Here is a 20,247-nt window from a genome sequence, read left to right as displayed (position 1 = left end):
TCCAAAAGCAAAACTGTAAAGATGCCGGAATGAGCCCGATCTGGGAAAGCACGCGAGCAGAGACCCCCGCTGCCGCTACGGCCCAGAGCGAGGCCCATAAAGCACCGAGATGTAACAAAGGCCTGTGACACAGGAGAGGATGGACACAAACTACAGAACACAGACACCCATGACATAGCACAGACACGAGCTGAAACTGCCCAGCAACGGGCACAAGATTGCTAGTGATGCCATGAGGATTTTTGCCTTTTCTTTTATACCCCTGTTGTACCTTTTTACAAATTCTGTATTCCTAGTGCTTTTTGCCTACATTCTTGGACTTGTTTGTCAAGCTGAGAGACTCAACATTTTAGAAGCTTCGTAGCTAGGGATCAGTGTGCCCCAGACCCCACGGTCCTCTCCAGAACACATTCTGTAAACCAAGATAGAACCATCCAGGGGAAGGTTCCTTGGGGAGGGGGGCTCACTTGAGCCTCTCATTGGGGAATCTTTGATAGATATGCTAATTAGTAACACCTATAATGTTACACCTAATGTTGGGGGAGAGGGGGGGACACAGAGACTCGGCGGGGTGCATCTCGATGCATATGACCTGGACGTGTGCACCTAAGGATCCTTAAAATAAATACCAAGGTAAAATCCCTTTTCCCCTTCGAACCGTGTATGACTCTTGATTTTAAGACCAGGAAAAGGCATCATTTAATCACGTTTCCCTCATTAGAGGAGACAATTAAATGACCACTCAGGTGCACAACCACTCCTGCAGAGCACTTCACTAGACCCCGTTTTGCAATAACTCCCCCAGGCTGCAAAGCCCCGTTTGCCAGGGACCTGAGAGAAGAATTCGGTAGTTTTAAAGGAATGTCAGCAACTAGGAATACACCTGAGAGGAGTTCAGTAGCTGGGAGGGAGCCCAGGTGACAAATAAACACACAGGCCCCAGCAGAACCAGCTCATTCCAAAGAGTGGCACTGAGGAAGGGCCTGGGCAGTCCCACAGGGGCAGGTGGGTGCCTGGCTGCCAGCACTGGGAACGTGGGAATGCTTCAAAGCACCGGCACTCCTGAGAAAATGACCAAACAAGGCCGTCATAAGGCAAGAGATGAGCCGGGGGGACAGTGGGTCCCACACCTGCCCCTTTTCCCTTTCCACTGTACAGCATCTGCCCAGGCTGTGAGCGAGCTTTGGGCAGAAGCACTCAGTTCTCCCCCAGAATCCAGTGAACCACTTGCTCATCTCCAGAAGAGAATCACAGGCACAGCACTGAATGCACCGATACCCGGCTTACACCTCTCAACACTTTCTCGCTTTGGTTTGTTCATTGAAAAATGGCAAAAAAGGAAAAAAGTCAGCCCAGAGCCCAGGAACGTTAAGCGACTGCTCTTTTACAAAGTCCAACACAACCCCCCCCAAGGATGAGGCTTTACGTAAGAGCCACCTACTCCGTCCGGACGGGATTGTGTCCGGACCCGCGACTCTTCCCTCGCTGACCTTCGGCAGCAGCCGGCGGAAGCCAATTCCCCGAGCACGGCAGCCCCGCGGAGCCGCCCAGAGCCGCCGGCCGCCCCCAGAGCCCCGCAGCCCGTGCCGGTGCTGGCCCGCTCCATCCCGGAGCGGCTCCGGCCGCAAACCGGGAGAGCAAAGGGGAAGGAACAAAGCCCTGACAAAGCCAATGAGCGGAACACCATTCAACCCATCAGCGGGGAGGGCAGCGCAGCGGCCCCGCCGGCCCCGAGCCCGCCCCGAGTCCCCGTTCCAGGGAATGCCCCGGGTTGCGCTGCCCGGGGAGGGACCCCCGCCCTCCCGGGGTGTCCCCCACCGCGGGGCGCGAGCGCGGGGAAAGCCGCGGGTGCCGGCGGGAGCTGCGCCTGGAGCGGCCGATGCCGCCCTCGGGCCCGCCGGTGCCGCCCAGGGGGTGCCGGGATGTGCCGGGAGTGCCCGGGGCGGGGACGGCGCGGCCCCGGCGCTGCCCCGGTGCCGGCGGGAGGCCAGGCCCGGCCGCGCTCACCTGCGCTGGTCGCTCCGCTAGGCCCGCACCATCTCTTGGCTGCCGCCACCGGCGAACGACGGAGGAGCCGCGGAGCCGCCGGCGAGTCACGGAGCGCCGGGGGGGGCGCGGGGCGGGCCCGGCGGAGGGAGGGGGGGGGCGGCTGCCAAGCGGGCGGCCGATCCGGAAAGGTCCCGGCGGTCCATGGCGGGCTGGCGGCTCGCAGGGCTCGGGCAGGGCTGCGGCTGCGCTGGGCCCGATCCCGGCCCGGTCCCGCCTGGCGCTTCCCGGCGGCTCCCGCGCCGCCGCCGCCGCCCCGATCACGTGACGCGCGGGGAACCACGTGACCCCGGCGGAGCGCGCGCGCAGGGGGCGTGGCGTGGGTCAGGCCCCCCCTCCCCGCGGGGCGGTGGGAGAGTCACGTGGCGCAGCGCGCGCGGAGCGACACGGGGAACAGCGGGACAGACCGGGAAACACCGGGACACCCCGGGACAGACCGGGACGCACCGGGACACACAGGGACACACAGGGACACACCGGACACCCCGGGACAGGCCGGCAGAGGAGCAGCTTCGGGGTGACCCAGCGGGGGCCGCCCAGTGCCTGAAGGGGCCGCAGGAAAAGATAGAGAAAGGATTTCCAAGGGACGGAGGGACAGGACACAGGGAATGGCTTCCCAGTGCCAGAGGGCAGCGATGGATGGGAGATTGGGAATTGGGAATTCCTGGCTGGGAGGTGGGGGAGACCCCGGCAGAGTTCGCCCAGAGCAGCTGTGGCTGCCCCTGGATCCCTGGCAGTGCTCAGGGCCAGGCTGGACATTGGGGCTGGAGCAGCCTGGGACAGTGGGAAGTGTCCCTGCCCGTGGCAGCGGTGGCACTGGATGAGCTTTAAGGTCCTTCCAAGCCCAAATCGTTCTGTGAGTCTTAGAGCCCTGAAATTCTCATGACAGAGGTGGAACTGCAAGAGCTTAAGGTCGCTTCCCAAAAAACCCCCATTGCACGAGTCTGCAGCTTCTGGAGCCCTCGGTCCATTGAAATGCAGTTTCAGAGGAGCTCCGAGGAAATGGTGCTTTGGGGAGAGCAGAGCGGCTGGAACAGAGGAACAGGAACAGTCTCCTGGAGCGAGCCCTTGTGTCTCAGAGAGCGGGATCGGCTCGTTCCTAACGCACCTGGTGACTCCCAGAGCGGAGGATGGAAACGCAGCCCTGGTCCGAAAGAAACCCTGCCCGGGAGCGCGGGCTGGGATTGGGAGCCGGCAGAGGGAGCTCGGTGTTAAAGAGGCTCTTTTGGCTGTAAAGGTGCGCCTTTGTCTCTCTGCGAAGCACCCGGCCGTAGCGGCGTTTTTGCTGCTGTCTCCTGATTTTATTAAACTTTCATTAAACTGTCCCTTTTCTTCAACTTTCCTTCAAATTCTACAAAGAGTGAAGCTCGTTTTTCACGGCCGCGCGGTTGGAGCGGCACCAGCGCTGATCCCTCCGCGGGCAGGATCGCATCACAAATAGTCCCTCCTGGCGGATCACTCCGCGTGGGGCCGCATCACCGGTGATCCCTCCGCGGGCAGGACCGCATCACAAATAGTCCCTCCTGGCGGATCACTCCGCGGGCGGGCGCCATCACCGCTAATACGAGTATTTATAAATTCCAAAGAACTCGTTAACGCAGAAGAAAGCAAGTACGCTTCATGCTGGGTGGGAAACACAGGGTCTAAGGGATAAGAATTTTAAAGCTGTCAGAGACCCAAGGAAAGGAGCAAAGGGGAAACAAGAAAGAGAAGGGCTGGGACCCCTGGAAGCATCGCCCCCTCCATTGCCGCCTGCCCCCCCCAAGCCCAGGCTCCTGTGGCGCCGCTCGCAGCTGCAGCGCCGCTCCTGAGCCCGAGGTCCCGCCTGTCCCGGCCCTCAGGCACCGCCCGCGGCTCCACCGCTTGTCCCAGCGGGGCGGCTCCGCCGGTAGCCCCGGTGTTCCCGCCGCCCCCTCCAGCCCCTGCGGGCCCAGCGGTAGCCCAGCCCCCCCTTACGTTGTCCCTGTGCCCGTCCCTAGCCCAGGGTTTTAAAAATCCTCAGGATATTAACTGTGAATTTACGTTTTGTATTAAGAAGACTAAACATCATGGAAACAGCTGAATTTAGGACAAACAATAGGCCAATAAATACAATACTAGTGCTTTAAAATAATTAAATAACCATTTGTTCTTGCATCTATGTTGCTTCCAAATACTGGCAGAATTCCTTCAAATAAACAAACTGCTAGTTTTTTTGTTTTGTTTTGAATTTTTAAAGATTGCATTTTGGCAGTCATTCGGGCAAATCTGGACATTTGTTCCATTCGTCTGAAGTGAAAAAAAGCGATACATCTATCACATTGCACTTTCTCTCTTAGGAAGCCAAAACTAGGGCCCTCCAGGGAACAAGAAGTTTAATTACAAACTATCACTGTACAACAAGACAGATTATTGGGCAATAGTGCGTTCTGAAAGGTATTTGTCATAATGAGGAATGGGCAGGGTAATTGGTGTTTGCCAACTGACAGGCACTCGGTGATCGATGCATCTGAAGGGCCAACAGAAATTCTCCATCCTTGCTTAGGCTCTGCTGACAAGGCACTTTCAGCACTTCTCTCAGTGTTTGGTATCTCTCATTCCAAGTTCCTGCTACGTCCTGAACAGTTTTGGTGAGTGGTAATTTGTAATAGAGGATGGATGATCAGCAGGTGATTCTTCAGTCAAAAGGACTAGTTTTTCCAATTTATCTGTGGGATTTACTTGAAGTGATATGTCATGTAGTACTCAGATGACCTATTTCTACAAAGAATGAAAATTACTCAGCTGCATTAACTTACATATATGAGTGAAAATACAGTTAGATATTACTTAGCTCATAAATGTATAACTGAATAAAAAGTGTTCTCTGAAGGATACAAGTAATCTTTACTGCCATTTGGCGGTAGACAGAGAGAAGTGACACACCAAGGTTACTCTGCTCATCAGTGGCAGAGATGGGAAATGATCTCACCTGAGCTCCAGGGCAGCATCTTATGCATGAACTGTACTGCTCTCCTCGTTCATTTGGGAATAAGGTTAGCATCCAAAGATAGAGCAGAAACACATTCTCTGGTCAGGCCTGTAACTCTTTACAGTGCTCCTTGTACATTATTGTGAAGCACTTGACACCAGGCACAATCAAAAAAGGGATACTAGAATACCCTGACCCTTAATTTTATCTAGAGCAAAAAATTGTTACGTAGCAAAGTTCATGTCTTAGGTAGCTAAAGGACAGCAGCTTCTTCATTTCACAAGATTTAATAGAACAGTCAAAGCACTAGAATGCTACTGAAATTAGGAAATGCTGCAATAAATCACAGAGTTCTACTGCTTGCATTAAAAAAAAAAAAAAGTTAAAGTTTCTGGATTCCCATTTTAAAAATAGACTTCACAGTCATTAAAGAGTACTAGGGGTCTCTGAGAAGAATAAGCACAGGCTTTAATCTATTGTTTTTAATAAAGGAAGTCCTGCCCCATCTGTAGGGTCAGAATCACAAATCATCTATCTTATTATCTGAGAATAAAGACTGAACATTAGTCATATTCTTTTTATAACACAGAGTGACCGATACTTCAAAGCATTGTCATCACTGCTCTCTGGCTGTAAATGAAAACGTCATGGTGCTTCACTCTCATCTTGTATTCATATGCTTGACAGACAAGTTAAATGAGAATTGTCCAAAGCTATGAACCAAACCATGACAAAAGTAGCTCTTAGAGTGGTTTTAAATCACTCAAGCTGACATTCCTCGGCCCCAAATGTCAGACCACACAGTGCTGCGATGCACGCAGCAGGCAGAGCGCACTGTCCTGTTCCTCGGCTCCCAGCTTCAGAAGTGGCTACTCGAGTAAATAGAAACCTCAGAAACGTAGTTATGGAAATAGTGCATGTCAGCAGACTTCAAAGGGCAGAACATATTGATAATTGCAGAAAGAGGCCCAAAAGGGCTTCAATCACTCCCTGTCCCTGCAGGTTTTTTTGTTGTCCTCTTAAAGGAGCAATGACTGGGTGAGGATGAAACTGCCTTCCTGTCCAGCTGACAGAGGCTTTACAGGCATTCTAATGCTTCTGTTTGCACGGCTGCCCTTCCAGCTCTGTGCTGTCTGCAGCCTGAAGGCTTCCCCAGCTCTGAGAGCACAGACCAGCACTGGAAACACGACCAGCGCCAGAGGAGCTCCAGCGGTGACATCTGCTGAGCCCCCGGGCTCGCATCCTGAGCCATCGCAGGTCCGAGGGAAGCACCCGGCTCTGGTGGCTCCTTACCTGCCAGCACTGAAGCAAACGGCTGCTGGGGATCGAACGGCATTTCAACCTGCCAGACTCCAGGTTCTGGGTATCCAAACGGAATACCATTTCCTGAGAATAAACACAAATTCATTATCCTGGTGTGGCTACAGAGAAAAACTCACTTAGACAGCCTGTTCTGCTAATGTACAAAGTAAAGATGTGTTAGATCGTGCAGCTGTCATCGCAGCATTGATGTTTACAGTCTGTGTCTGTTTTACATCTGTATATTTTCATTCAGTGTTTTACTGTATCCTGGTCACTCTATAGGGAAACACAAATCTTAAAAAAATACAATTATTTTCAAAAAAAAGGAGATGCATTGTTCATTTCTACTCCAGTGAAAAGCTGGATTGTACTTAAAAGGCATTGGCTTCTATTTGGGAAAGTGCTGATAGACTGTGTTGCAACAGGAGACCCTGAAGGGATTCTGGCTGACTCAGAAATTTCTCCAGGGACTGCTGAATAATGTTCACAGCAGACACAGTTCAGACTCTTTTAAAATGAAAGAGCATATGCTCTCTCTTATTATTTTTAACAAGGCTAACGATACAAGAGATATCAGAATAGATTTTTCCTTGTCGTTTCCAAATACCGTGTGATTAATTCCTGGGCCACAGAACAAGGGCATAGAGGAAGATAAAGAAAATAAATTATTTAAAAATTATTCCCTATGTTTTCAGTGGGTAATCAACAAGTCGATTCCTGTAAGCATCCATTTGAAGCTTTATTATAGTTCAGAATTGCCAACAAGGGCTCTTTTACTTGCCCCTTTCAGTGGTTTCCTGAAAGCACACTTAAGCTGAAATCCACTGTGAGTCCTGCTGAAGGCAAATTGATAGCTCAGAGGAGTAAAGTGAACTCTCTGCAGGTATAGAGACTTGATCTTCAGAATTGTCCTGCCATTAAGAGAAGGGAGATTGCCTAGAGAATGGCTTTTAACATATTTTCATTCACCATGCTTTCCTATCTACTGTGATACTTAAAATCCCTCTAGTACTCAAAAACCCATTCAATGTGGATTTAATGTCTATTGTAGAGAAAAAACTTTAGAAGCTAGTTTAAAAAAAAAATCAAAACACCTCCATGGTTTAAACGATTAAAAATATGTGAAGTGATTTTAATTATTTGTTTCCATACCTCTGACTTGCAAGACGCCTGGAGAGTACAAATGACAAGCAAGTATGTCCAAAGATGGCCACATAGGATTAGACTTCACAACACATTAATTCAATTCATCCTTAATGGACATCAGATTATAAATGACCAAACCTTTCTATGTTATTGAGGTGCCTCCTAAACTCTCTAGGCTCAGAAGACAAAAGCCCAGGATATTGAATAATTAAGCTCCTTAAGAGAAAAGAAAAATCAATTCCAATCCGTGAACATAAATTCAATTTCCTCCAGCCGTCCTAGCTCATACAAAGCAGAATTCAACCAGCAAAAAACTCGTTACCTTCCCAAACCTGTGGAATATCCAGCAAACCAAATTCTCAGGCTCCTACAGTGAGCAGAGCAAGGACAGAACTAAACTGATTTTTTTTTTTTTTTCTTACAATGCTACGCTGGTGTCCAATTGTCCTTAGTTCTAGGATGTGCAACCCTGAGCTGCTCAGGGAACCCTTGCCTTATCACATGCGAAGAGGCTGTCTGCAAGTCCAGCAATACTCAGGGGACCAAGGGAGTTACAGATCAACATCAAGTATTTCAGGCTTCACCCCGACAAACTAATGGACACTACCAAGCATTCACACAGAATTAACCTCCTGCTTTCACTTCGGGCAAAGCTTTCAAAGAAAAGAGCATCCCTTGGAGAGCTGTGGCTAACAGCACCAACCGGGCCAAGCCTCTTCTTCACCAGCCAAGAGAAGTTTTGGCAGCGACTCGAGCAATAACAAGACAAGGACTTTAATCCCCTTTAATTGTGTGATTCTGTTGGGGATTTGTGCTGCTTCAAAAGCAGTGTCTGCTGTGGTTTTGAGTCACCTGATCCACACTGTTTTCCTCTCTGTTTTCACAGCTCTGGCATTGGCCAGGAGAGCACTGTGCAGATCCACGAGCAGCTTTCAAAGGTCAGCAGAGCACTGCCTGGTTTCACAGCCTCCGTGAGGCTATCTCAGGGCCTGGCTCTCCCAAGCATCCCACAGCTTCCTGGAGAGGTTGCTAATTACCAGACATTCATTATCTGTTCTTATAACCCAGAGATTTAAATTGAAAAAAAAAAACCAAATTAAAAAGGGGAGGGACGGAAGAATGAAAAAATACTAAGAGAATGGATCTGCACTAAAAGTGCTTTGACTTATCCTGTAGGACTCCTGGCTTCAGTTCCTACAAGGAGACATTTTCAACTGCCTGTCAAATTCACATCACTGGGCCTATCCTCAGCACCCTCCAGCCTTGTCACATTTATATGGAGAGGTGGTGGAAGGATGGTGGCTGAAGGGTGTTTGGGGCTCCAAGAAGGAAAGGGAAAATATGCCTGATGCCATTCAAGGCTGATAACTCAGTAGGAGGCTGTAGAAGAGCTTCTCTGTCAGAAGAGGCAGGAGCAGTGCTGAACACTGCCCAACCTACCACTGCAGCTGAGCAAGCAGGAGGAATGTGGGAGAGGCAGGACTGGGAAACAGTGAGGGGATTAGGAAACACGATGCCAGGATTCTTCTTCCATTTCCTTTCTAAGGTAATTGGTCCTGTCTAACTGAGACAGACCCCTTGTCTAGACTGGCTGCCGGACTGAACAGTCAGACCAAATCCATAATTTCATAAGGTCTGGTGAAAACAACCTTCACAAATGAAGTAGTTGAAATGAAGTAGGGCAATGGTAGAGTGAATAAGGAATCTTGCTAATGAGCCAGAGGTAAACCAGAGCCTTACTTACACTCTTGCTGAGAGCTGTTCTGTTCCATTCAGCTGTGTATTTGATCATTCAGCTAAGAAACCAGCATGATACAAGGGATCTAAAATTTCAGTTGCTTCAACCGGAATATCTAAAGTAGCAAAGCAAAGAAGCCAACAAATTATTTCATTGTAAGCCAAATTATACAGGATATACCAGACAATACCAGGAGCATTAATGGTTTATTAGGGAAAGAACACCACCAAGTAGATCTCTCATAGCTTCAGTTTTCTGTTGCATAGGCAGCCCCTCTGGGCTGGTCATCCAACACACAGATTGGGGGGTACATAATTATGGGTCTCAGTCTGGGCAAGCTTAATCACTTTTTTTTCCATGAGGACCTTCCCTCGATTCCATGTGTCAGTGATAGAACAAGGGGGACTGGCTTTTAATGAAATATGGTAGGTTTAGATAAGATAGCAGGAAGAAAATTGTTTCCTTTGAAGGTGGTGAGGCCCCGGCACAGACTGCCCAAAGAAGCTGTGGATGCCCCATCCCTGGAAGTGTTCAAGGCCAGGCTAGATGGGGCTTTGAGTAACCTGGTCTAGTGGAAGGCATCCCTGTCCATGGTAGGGAGGTTGAAACGAGATAATTTTTAAGGGCCCTTTCAACCCAAACCATTCTATAATTCTATTATTCTGTTTCAGGTTATTGCATTTATTAACTTTAAACCTCATTTCCTATATTCCTATAGAATTTCACCAAGCCCTGAAGAAAAGAGAAAGCTATTTCTATAGCAGCATAGGAAGCCTGCACCACAGGCAAGCAGAGGGACAGGTCACACACATCTCAACACTGTCTGAGAACAGTATCAGTGGGATAAATACAGCCAAGGTGTGATACATATAGGAGTTAAAAAGAGACTTGTGTACTAAGTGGCTGCTTGACACAACACTAAAATTCTTCTGTTGTGGGGGTTAGGTCTCAAACATTTACCACTTAGGATAGTGATTTCTTTGTCACCAGTAAATGAAGACCAGTCAGCTGCTAACTTCAGCTCAGGAATATGCCACTAGTGATGGAGGACATCCAAGACCTGCTTGGTGACCAGACTGCAACACACTGCAAAGTCCTGAGATGCTGTCTCTGGACTCAGGCTTAGAGAACCTTTTCAAAGTGTTTATTACTCTCACGCACAAGGCACAGGAAACCCTCTGCGGTATATGTACATTAAAGACAGAACCACAAGTTTCATCTTGAACTCTGAATGTGTATGCGCAAGGAAAGTATGTGCAGAAATGACTTACTAGAAAGGAAGACATCTGGGTCAGATGTTCTCTTCACTTAGTTAATCACATGGAAGTGTCATTCTGAAGAACTTTGTGTATTAAGCCTGAGGAAAAGTGCTTTGTTCAAAAGCGATATGCACATAGCAAATGTGAGAACAAGAGTTCCCGTCTGACCCACAGAATCCACCACTTACCCTGTTATTTATGCAAGCTGCTGTCAGGTCATTTTTTACACACTCACATAGTATTTTCCAATCTATGATGAATGCTACACAAGATGAGGGCTATTCCTTGACATGTCAGACTAGTGAGAAAGTTAAATTACCTCTTTGTGAGTTCCAAGCTCAATGTATCCACAGAGAGGGTGAAACGCTCCTGTGCCACAGACATAAACATGGGTCCAGTTGTACGGCTGAAGAACTCGGATAAAATTGGCACACTCTGTCTGTTGGGAAAAGAAAGATAAAGGTTACTTTTCATGTTTATTCTTCTCTTTCACATTATACATAGAATATAAGTTACAGCCATATAAGCTTATATAAGTTACAGCCATAGCATTGGTGTATTTAAACTCAGAACTACTGTAGCAGAAACTGTTTACAAGTAGTTCAAACCTGTTAGGACTATAACTTGACAGTGGCTATCTACCAGGCAGTTCATCAATCAGACTTGCAAACCTAATTCTGCTGTATGCTTACAGCCACGAGAAACTGTCTGCTCACACCACGGTTTGGAGGGAATCTGTTCAGCCAGTGTTGTAGCAAACACCACCCGTCAACAATTGGGCAGAGGTCGCAGAGCCACTGGGTTTGTCTGGCTACCAGTCTTCCTGCCTTTGCTCCCAGCTCAGGGTACTGCACATGCTTTAATACCAAAGATCACATGATTAAAGCGACTGTGGTGGGCTGAAAGGCTTCAACACACTTCCAAGGGCATGCTTTGTCTCTGCACCAACCACATCTTACTGGTGACTTTTATTTGGTCATTTCTGAGTCCAGTGGGACATCCTGGCTCTAGCTGGGCTTGCTCCATGTTGTTGTTGTTGGTAAGTAGCACAGGCATGCTTGCAAGGATGATACATGGGGCTGGGGGAAAAGCCTTGATTTAGCCTTGCCCAGAACGAAATGAACACAAAAACACATAACATACTTCAGAGGGAACACACAGGATTTGTTCATATGTTCAAGCCATCACCCTGCATCTAAGTGAGAGTCCGAAACAACTATTTCCCTCTCAGGACCTTCTCCTTTTTCTCTTAGTGTAGAAATAGACCAGCACAAATCTTCCACATGCACCAGTATCAGAATATTTCCAATGCTCAGCATTGTTTAGGTTCTGACTGCTGTAAAGGTAAGGGTAGTAACAAGTTAGAATAAAAAGCTAAACTCTTCAGGCAGAGAGCTGAGAGCATTTTGAGCTGGAAGATACCTTGGTAACCGACATGCTGGAGATTTTTTTTGGAGAGAAAAGGAAGAAATTTTATTTTACAGCCAGGAAATGTTTACATTTAGAGTGGGCTCTAGACACATGACGTAATCTGTGCTGCACAAAACATATAAAAGTTGTATTGTGTACACGTATGTACCTTAAATATACTTCCTAAAGAAGATTTGTGGTTTCTGGCAAAAGCCATTGAGTCTGAGATTTTTTTTTAAACCCCAACTGCAGCTGTCTGCAAATTAAGTTGATTTGTACACTGCTCTACTACTGTTTCTTTAATGAATTATAATGAAGTTAAATTCAGGATACACCCAAGAAAAAAGAAGCATTTTAATGTGAGAAAAGAGGATTCCAGGGAAATACTGCCTGGTATACATTTTTGAGGAAACGCCATTCATCTCTCAGCTGCATTTATTACACAAAAGAACAACATATCATGATTGATGCCTGCAAGATTGAATTTTTTTAAGTATTAATATTTAAAAACCAACAGAAATGTAACTTTGTTTTTCAATTAAGAAAAAACACTTAGGACATTAGTTCAGAAGAAGTGTAACAAGAGCTTACTAAAGCATTTTTTGCATTTAATAAAAAATACATAGATATGCATAATCCTCAGCCATAATAAAAAACATACATCATACTTACATGGGCATCTTTCCCAGCTAATTTGCATAATTCTACCTTTTCTTTTGCTGCAGGCCAGTAAATCTGTAATAGAGTTAAAACAAGACAAAGATGATGAAGATTATACACTGTCCTGTGACTGTAGATTATTCCAGGAATAAACAGTTAAAACAGATTTATGCATGTTGAAGGACCTTGCATGTAAATTGAAATGAACATGACTTCAAGTACAAGATCCCATTACAAAAAGTTAAGAGGCTTTAAATCAACCCCCCTGATTCTTGTTTATTTCTTCATTGGCTACATGTACTTTTAAAAAGCATTCAGTTAATCTGGCCGGGGCACCTTGTCACCATTATGTGTTTCTCTCAAAGTTATGATGAGCCAAATCATCTGGAAACTAAACTGATTGCAAAGCCAGGCAAATTACATTTGTAAGAATTTGGTCCAGTGGACTTGGCAGAACTGTTATAAAAAAAACACTTAGCTCTTTCTGCCAATTTTCAAATGAAAATAATTAGGTTCAAAAAACTAAGGACAGCTGGAGGGAAATTTGTAGAACAAAAAGTACATTTGGCAGGAATCAACAGTGCATGGTTTAAAAACATCAACATTAACTGAGTTTACTGAGAAAATGACACAGAAGTTTAGAGAAGAACTGTGGACCTTAGATAATTGCCAGTATATATTGATACTGTTTCTCTTTCTTTTTTAATCTGCCCTGCAGAATTCTACAAAATAGGTTTTGATGTAGATAAATCCAGATGACAACATACTATCAGTTACTGTAATCCAAATTGTGATGGTGAAGAAATGTCAGTGAACAACAGTGCAGGTTCTGCCTCACTGATTTCAATTAAGCAGTCAAAACTGGATATGATTGAGTACATCTGATTCTATTAAATTTAAAATAGAAGCTAAATACAGATTCTTCTCGAATCACTGTGTTAAATATGGATATTTTGTACTTCTAATTTTGACAAGAAAAAGCAATTGTTATTTCTCATGACTAGTAATAAAAACACCACAAATCACACTACTTTTTAAGCAAATATTGATTAGTAAATTGCCTGAAGTCCCAGGCACCAGTCAGCAGGTCATTAGTAGTCACAAATGCTTTATAGTAGTCTCCAGTCATGCTTTACAAAATCTTAAATAGCAAATGTATAGGAATGAAGAATTATTATAATATGCACTAGAAATAAAAACAACATCAAGGAAGGACGCACAACTCAGTGGCATGCAAGAGGAGTTGACTGCTGTCATATTCCCCTTCACCCAGCTGTTGGCACCTTACTGGAAGTGGCTTGACATACCCAGGCTCAGTCCCACACAGGTAAGGAAAGCAAAAAGCAAGTGGCCTCCCTCAAGTACCTTTATCACTTTCCAAAACCTACAGTCACTGTTTCTCTCAATCTGGAAACAGTCTGGATTTTACTTCTTTCTCTTTCCTTCCCAGTGAAAATGGATGTATTGGATTTCTGCAAGGAAATTAATTTCCTCTCAAGTGAACTCCGTTACCTTCCTGATAAAAAACCTCTTAGCAGAGACAATGTAGTTTAAGTTACTTAAACCTTAACCCTCTGCAACAATATTTACATGGAGTCAGAGATAAGACAGTGTAACAGCATTGCAGCACTGGAGCACAAATTTGCTTTCCCAGAGCATTTTCTCGGAAAGATCTGGTCAAAGCACCCAGGTATGGAAATGCAATCAGCCATCCCAGGGATGTGTGGATGGCACAGAGCACAGTGCCAGGAAGCACAGAGGAAAGTACTGGAAACATCATGAAGGGCTGAAGGTAGGTCCAGTCTGGTCTCCACTGCAACACAGAGAAGTTTAAGAAGAAAAGCTGATGAAAAGCGACCCGTGAAGAAAAGCTGATGAAAAGGAACAGATAGAGGAACGTAAGATCATGGATCTCCAAATACATTTGGCCACGGAGATTTGTCTGAGATCTGATCCTCAGTTTTCTTGTACATAAACTTTATGCCCAAGATCCCTGAATCACTTACAGGAAAGCCTCGAGGTCTTCAAGGGGTTTGGGAGATTTTTGGCCAAAGTTTAGTTATCCAATGAGGTAGACAAGATGTCCCTTTGTAGGCTTTTGAAAATGCCCACCTGTCCTTGCCAACTACACAGAAGAACTGGAGGAGTTAAAAACAGAGACATCTGCTTCAAGGCTTCAGAAGTGTTAATGGACTTGAGTTACCCTCAAATCTTCTACAGATTCGTTCATGGGAATCAGTGTTTGTCCTACAAGGCTGAAATACACACATCCCCCCTTCTATGATAATTGACCACAGACAATTATTATTTAAAAAATCAATTGTTTTACTCTCTAGTTACTCAACAGCCTCAGTATTTAGCATTATATAAGGCCACATTAGACAATGAAAAGTGAAGCTAAGTGATCTAACTTGAAAATCAATTTGCAATTATATATGGGGGAGTAAAAGTGATATTTATTAGCTTACCATATGAGAAATGAGAGATTCCCAGAAACTGTCAGTTCTAAATCGTAATAGATCAAGAAAATTGCATCATTTGATGAGTTGCATCATAAAAATTGCATAAAATAATGAGCTGATGTGCTGAGCAAAAAAGCATGAACTTCATTTTTTATTACAGGACATGCTGTGTAACAGTGCCACAAGCCTGGTTCCCTCAAACACTGGCACAAGCAACATTATACATGTGTACTGACTTTTCTGTAGGGGGTGAAATTAAATTGTACCATTATATTTTATTCCAATGTGTTACTTAGTTTCACAATATGCCAAAAAAGTAAGACTGGAGGCTCCTGTAGTTTCTTTCAGATTTAAAATCATTTAGCTTGTAAATGGTTTGAAGCTTTGAAGTTGGTCTTTTTTTTTTTTTTTTTTTTTCTATTTATATGCTTTATTCACAATGGTAACATCTTATTAACAAATTCTCTTTTATTCCCAAATTTCTCAATAAGTAAAAACCTCAAGGAATGGAAAAAAACCCCCAGATAGCCAGGCCTTATATATTAAAGGTGACAACAACATTGACTTGTAAAGTTACAATAATTTTGTGTTACAATCAGTACAAATTATATACTTAATATACTTTATAGTTGTATGTATCTGAAATGTCTGGAGAAATCTTAGAATAGCTAAGTGGAGTTACTGAATTTAAGGCAAGAATGCAACTAGTTGGAATATGTGAACTGTATACTTAAACAGGATTCTTTTCTTTTCTTAATCTTCGGTTTATTTTCCTTTTAAAATAACCATATCAAAATTCCAAAGGTCAGCTACTGTCATGATTTCTAGATTTTATCTTCTATTGCCCAATTAAAAGAAAAAAAACAACCTCACCATTAATTTTAAATCATTCTTCAAATATTTTCTTAAATTTAGGAATGGGAAAGAAATTAAATTCTCCTAATAAATGGAAGTTAATAAACTCTTTTCTATCAGAGAGAAAGAAAACCTCCCAGGAGTACAAAATTAAGCAGTACATAAGTGTAGGACAGATAAGGTATCACTTTAAAGGGTAGCTGGAAATTGATTTCTGATTAAAACAAAACATTTAAAACCACAGAGGTCTTTTTCAGATCAGGAGCAGTGAATTTCTAAAAGTAACATTTTCCCTTCCTCCAAATATGCATTTTACTATAAGAAAGGAATGAAAAAGGAAGTAATTTTTTTTAATACATTATTTATATATAAATAAATTGGTATGTGAATGCTATATATATATATATATATATATATATATATATATATATATGTATGTATGTATGTATATATAAAAATAATATCTGGATCCACCACTAAGAGCCAAATTTCAGCTGCCATCTGTCATGAATTAATAATACTGGTATTTTACTCATTTTCATGTATGCATCTTTCTCTATCAGATTTTGTTCCTAGCCTAACACTTAAGATTATAAATCTTCAGGAGAAGGGGTGCTCAAAGATAAAACAGTGAAATCTGATTACAAAAAAATGTGTGAAAGTACAGCTTTTTCAAGAATCACTTCTAATTAGGCTACTAAATCTAGGATGGTGCAGAACTTTACAAAATGAGTGGAAAATGCTATCTATTGTCACAATACAAAAGAGGAAGATCACAAGCTATCTAAACAATTTAGAAGCCCACTGGGTCTTTTTTCATCTGTTTTTAAGGTTTCAGAACAAGTTTTTAGTTAGGGAAGAAATAATACAAGTTTCCAATGAAAACGGAGTGTGGCAGAGAAGACAACAGAACTTGGTAAACAGCCACTATCCCACTCTAATATTGTACTTTTCTTAAATAACCTAGCTGAATTACATTAAGGTGGTAGAGCTGCTCTTCATCAGGGCTCCATTTAAGTATTCACTACATTGTCACACGGAAACTGATTAGCTCAGCTGCCAAAAACAGGCATTAGTACAAGAAAAAAAAATGGTCTGATAAGTAAAGAACTTGAGGTACAAAGTTACTCGTGCAGTTCCCCAAGAAACAGTGTCAGAGCTCATCCTATTTCATGCACCCTTCAGTAGCTTTGGTAAAAACCCAGAACTCTCCAACAACCCCTGCAGATGACACAAGGTTGGGAAGCATCACTAAAACAAAAGAAGTTAAATTATGCAGGAATAATCAAAGGGCTCTGAAGACCAGAATTATCAACAGCCAGAGGAAATGGGTATAAACTGCTAATAAATAAATATAAATAATAGATTGTAGATTTGAACAAAAATCAAATCTGAAACATCGGCGTAACAAGGATCTGTTCCACAGCAACAACATTCCTAAAGAAGTTGCATGAAGTATCCCAAAGGGCCGCTTACAACAGATGATGATTTGGGACCCTGAGCCAGTGCACGCTGGGACAGATGAAAACAACTTGTTCCAAAGCTGCTGTTGGGGATCTGACATGTTTATCTATTTGGCCCACATGGGGCTGTGTCTTCTAGCACCGACAGCTCCTGCACGTTGGCAGCTTTTCAAAAGCTTGTCAGGCCTTGACAGCATTCCTATTCCTGCGGAGCTGGGCGGGTCGCGCTGCAGATCACACCGTGATGATCGCGCTGACGTGTAACCCCGCGGGCACTGTTAGCACAGCCACAGAAAGGGGCACCATTGCTTTGCAGCTATTTACCCACTGTTTACCCAGCTGACAACATTTTGTATTTCGTATTTATTTAGCGCAAGGAGTAAAATAGAAAAGGCTTTACGCAAACTCACAAGAAACTTCGATGTACTGACGTCATGTTTCCAGCAGGATCCCAGAGGTTGGTGCTCCTATAGAATTTCTTTGCCAGCTTTCCAGCCTCTCATGCTATTAAACATCTCTCCGTTTTACACTGCACTTCTGGTGGTAATGGCACAGAGGCCTTCAGTAGAACTACTTTCCTTTGCTGACCATCTTTATTTTACTCACAGGAAGAAATCACAATTTTTCCAGTTTGCAAATAGCTTGCAGAATTTGTCAGGGACACTTCATAATGCCATTCCTGCAACAGGAGCTAATGGCTTCTGTACAGGAAAACTTCAGAGAAAATACATCCCTGTTACAGAAAGAAGATTATCCATTGCTATATTTTATATATTTATTGACTATAATCACTTTCGCTTTCTGCATTCATCTGTCATTCTGGAGGACTTGCTCATTACACTGTGGTACTTGCTGTTGTTTTATAATGAGGTTTACAAGCACTGGAAACCAGACAGATTTTTTTTCAAGCTGCCAGCTAAGGAAATTTTCAACCTATTACACAATACATTTCATAAAAACTACAATGATTTAAGAAATTCTGACTCCAGCAGAACTACTGATTTATTTCATCAGGAAAAATACACCAGGAAATAAAGCTATAACTTAATATATGGAAGTCAAATTAACTCATTTAGGTAAATTAATAGGTTTTAAAAAGGAAGTTATTAAATTATATATATGTATACATTAGAGAAGGGAGCAGGATACAATGCTTTGGATCCTTCTTTGCCAGAAATGTCTTAATATAGAGCATTAGACTCTAAAATATAATCTTGCCAAGTAATTATATCTACACATGAGAATAAATTGTTGGGGATCCTGACTTAGCTTTTGGAGGTATCAGTAGCTCCTAACAAAACAAATATCTGAAATTGAGAGCTTTATCAAAGTAAGAAGTTCATGTTCAGCTTTGTTTTAAAGAACGGAAACCCCAAACTATGCACAATCTTGCACTGCAGTCTCAAAGCTGTTATGCCTCTCTCGCCCCATCAGCGTGCTTTTAACACTCCTTCCACAAAGTCCACAAATGAACACATCATTTATCGGCAGAAACTTAATATTCTAATCAATTTCTACTCGTTTTAGTAGCTGTATGTAAGCAGATCATTTTTTCCAGATGACTCGTACTCCAGAGGAGTACAAAGGACACACTTCAGACCCTTGTAGTCCCAACATGTGTGGTTTCCCCACACTGGGAAGGCCTGGAAGTGAGCTGCCTGGCCCAGTGCCAACCCAGACCACGCTCAGTCTAAACACAGCACCGGCAAGTGCTACTTTCTGACACTTCACTGCTACTGTAGAGTATCCTTTAGCTTCCTCCTCAGGGGCTGAGATTTTATACACAGCTCCTCACGCAACTTCCTTCATCTCATCCCTTCCCTCCACTGCAAGATTCAACCAGCCAAGCACAGTGGAATTAAAGAGAAACACTCATGTGACATTGCCTTGTGTTACCTGGGCATTTAAGCAAGAAGATACATTTATAAAGTTGTTGAATGCCCATGGAGACCTGGGAAATCAGCACACCAGGACGTTCTGCAAGGCTTCTCACTCAGTTCTACCCATTTAAATATATTTTGCCTCAGTGCTTTTTTGTGAAAAGTTAAATATTATCTGAATAGTTAAACTATTATTTTACTACTAAAAGAAGTATTTGAACCTGCACACATATTTAGTCCAGATACGCAAGTGGTTAGGAATTTTATTCCCTCCTTTCTGGTTACCACAGATACGTAAGCATGCATTCTCTATTCATCTTAGGAAATCCAAATTTTCTTTCCAATACAAAGTAAGTCTTTTCTCTACCACATCTATACCAAATGGCACTGTCTGACTGCACATTAGTGCTCCTGGCTCCATCTGTGTTCTGCTCTTCTTGGAAAGCACAAGGTCCGTAATGAACAGCGCTGGTTTGGCCAAAGGGAAAATGTCACCAGCTTGGACTGAGGGGTGGCTCGCACAGAGTGCTGCCACCTCCAGAAAGGTCTGGGCTCAGAAAGCCCCACTGAACATAATGGGAGGTGACAGCACTCAGCATCTCTCAGGAGGCAAGCAGAAGCCCACAGAAACAGAAGTCTGCTTTTCACACAAACAAAATCTGTCTTCTACAGAAAGCCTACACCAAAAATCAATTTGTGGTCTGAAAATTTGCAGTTGTGAGTAGTGCTGTTATTAATGCAATATCCTGGGAGGGGTAGTGGATTTTGAATCAATTACTGAGATGACAGAAGCAAGGTAAGTGCTTGATAAAGCATGCCAGGAAGAAATTTCCTGAAATACCCAGAATCTGAGTTTTACAGAAACTGCCATGTGCAGCATTGCTGAAGTCCAGATAAGGAACAAGATATTCAGACTGGTACTGTATCTCTTCTATACAATGACAGCAAGCGTTGCTCTCAAACGTGAGGGCAAAATAGTCTCTTGTTCCACCTGTTCAGCTCCTGCCTGCAATCACATTAATTCAGGGTCAGTTACCTCTTCAGAGCTGGCAGCAGTACGTAGTAATTTAAAACCA

At 43.9% G+C, this 20,247-nt stretch overlaps 1 long non-coding RNA gene across 3 annotated transcripts; it reads right to left on the bottom strand.

Annotated features, from left to right (window-relative positions):
* Nucleotides 1–4,052: 4,052 nt before the first annotated feature.
* On the bottom strand, nucleotides 4,053–19,255 carry LOC138113940 (uncharacterized). Of its 3 annotated transcripts, XR_011152398.1 has the most exons (6): nucleotides 17,702–18,296; nucleotides 12,524–12,586; nucleotides 10,761–10,880; nucleotides 9,189–9,297; nucleotides 6,290–6,382; nucleotides 4,053–4,785 (listed from the first exon to the last, which is right to left on the bottom strand). It is a non-coding gene; the product is annotated as an uncharacterized lncRNA (long non-coding RNA). The 3 variants fall into 3 exon arrangements; XR_011152397.1 differs by lacking the exon at nucleotides 17,702–18,296 and adding an exon at nucleotides 19,188–19,255 and having other exon boundaries at nucleotides 4,053–6,382; XR_011152396.1 differs by having other exon boundaries at nucleotides 4,053–6,382; nucleotides 17,702–18,298.
* Nucleotides 19,256–20,247: the final 992 nt, after the last annotated feature.

Source organism: Aphelocoma coerulescens, chromosome 8 (genome assembly GCF_041296385.1).
Source record: "Aphelocoma coerulescens isolate FSJ_1873_10779 chromosome 8, UR_Acoe_1.0, whole genome shotgun sequence".
In the NCBI taxonomy this organism is placed as follows: domain Eukaryota; kingdom Metazoa; phylum Chordata; class Aves; order Passeriformes; family Corvidae; genus Aphelocoma; species Aphelocoma coerulescens.
The sequence above is the reverse complement of the archived record's forward strand: the minus strand, read 5'-3'. Positions and strand labels throughout refer to the sequence as shown.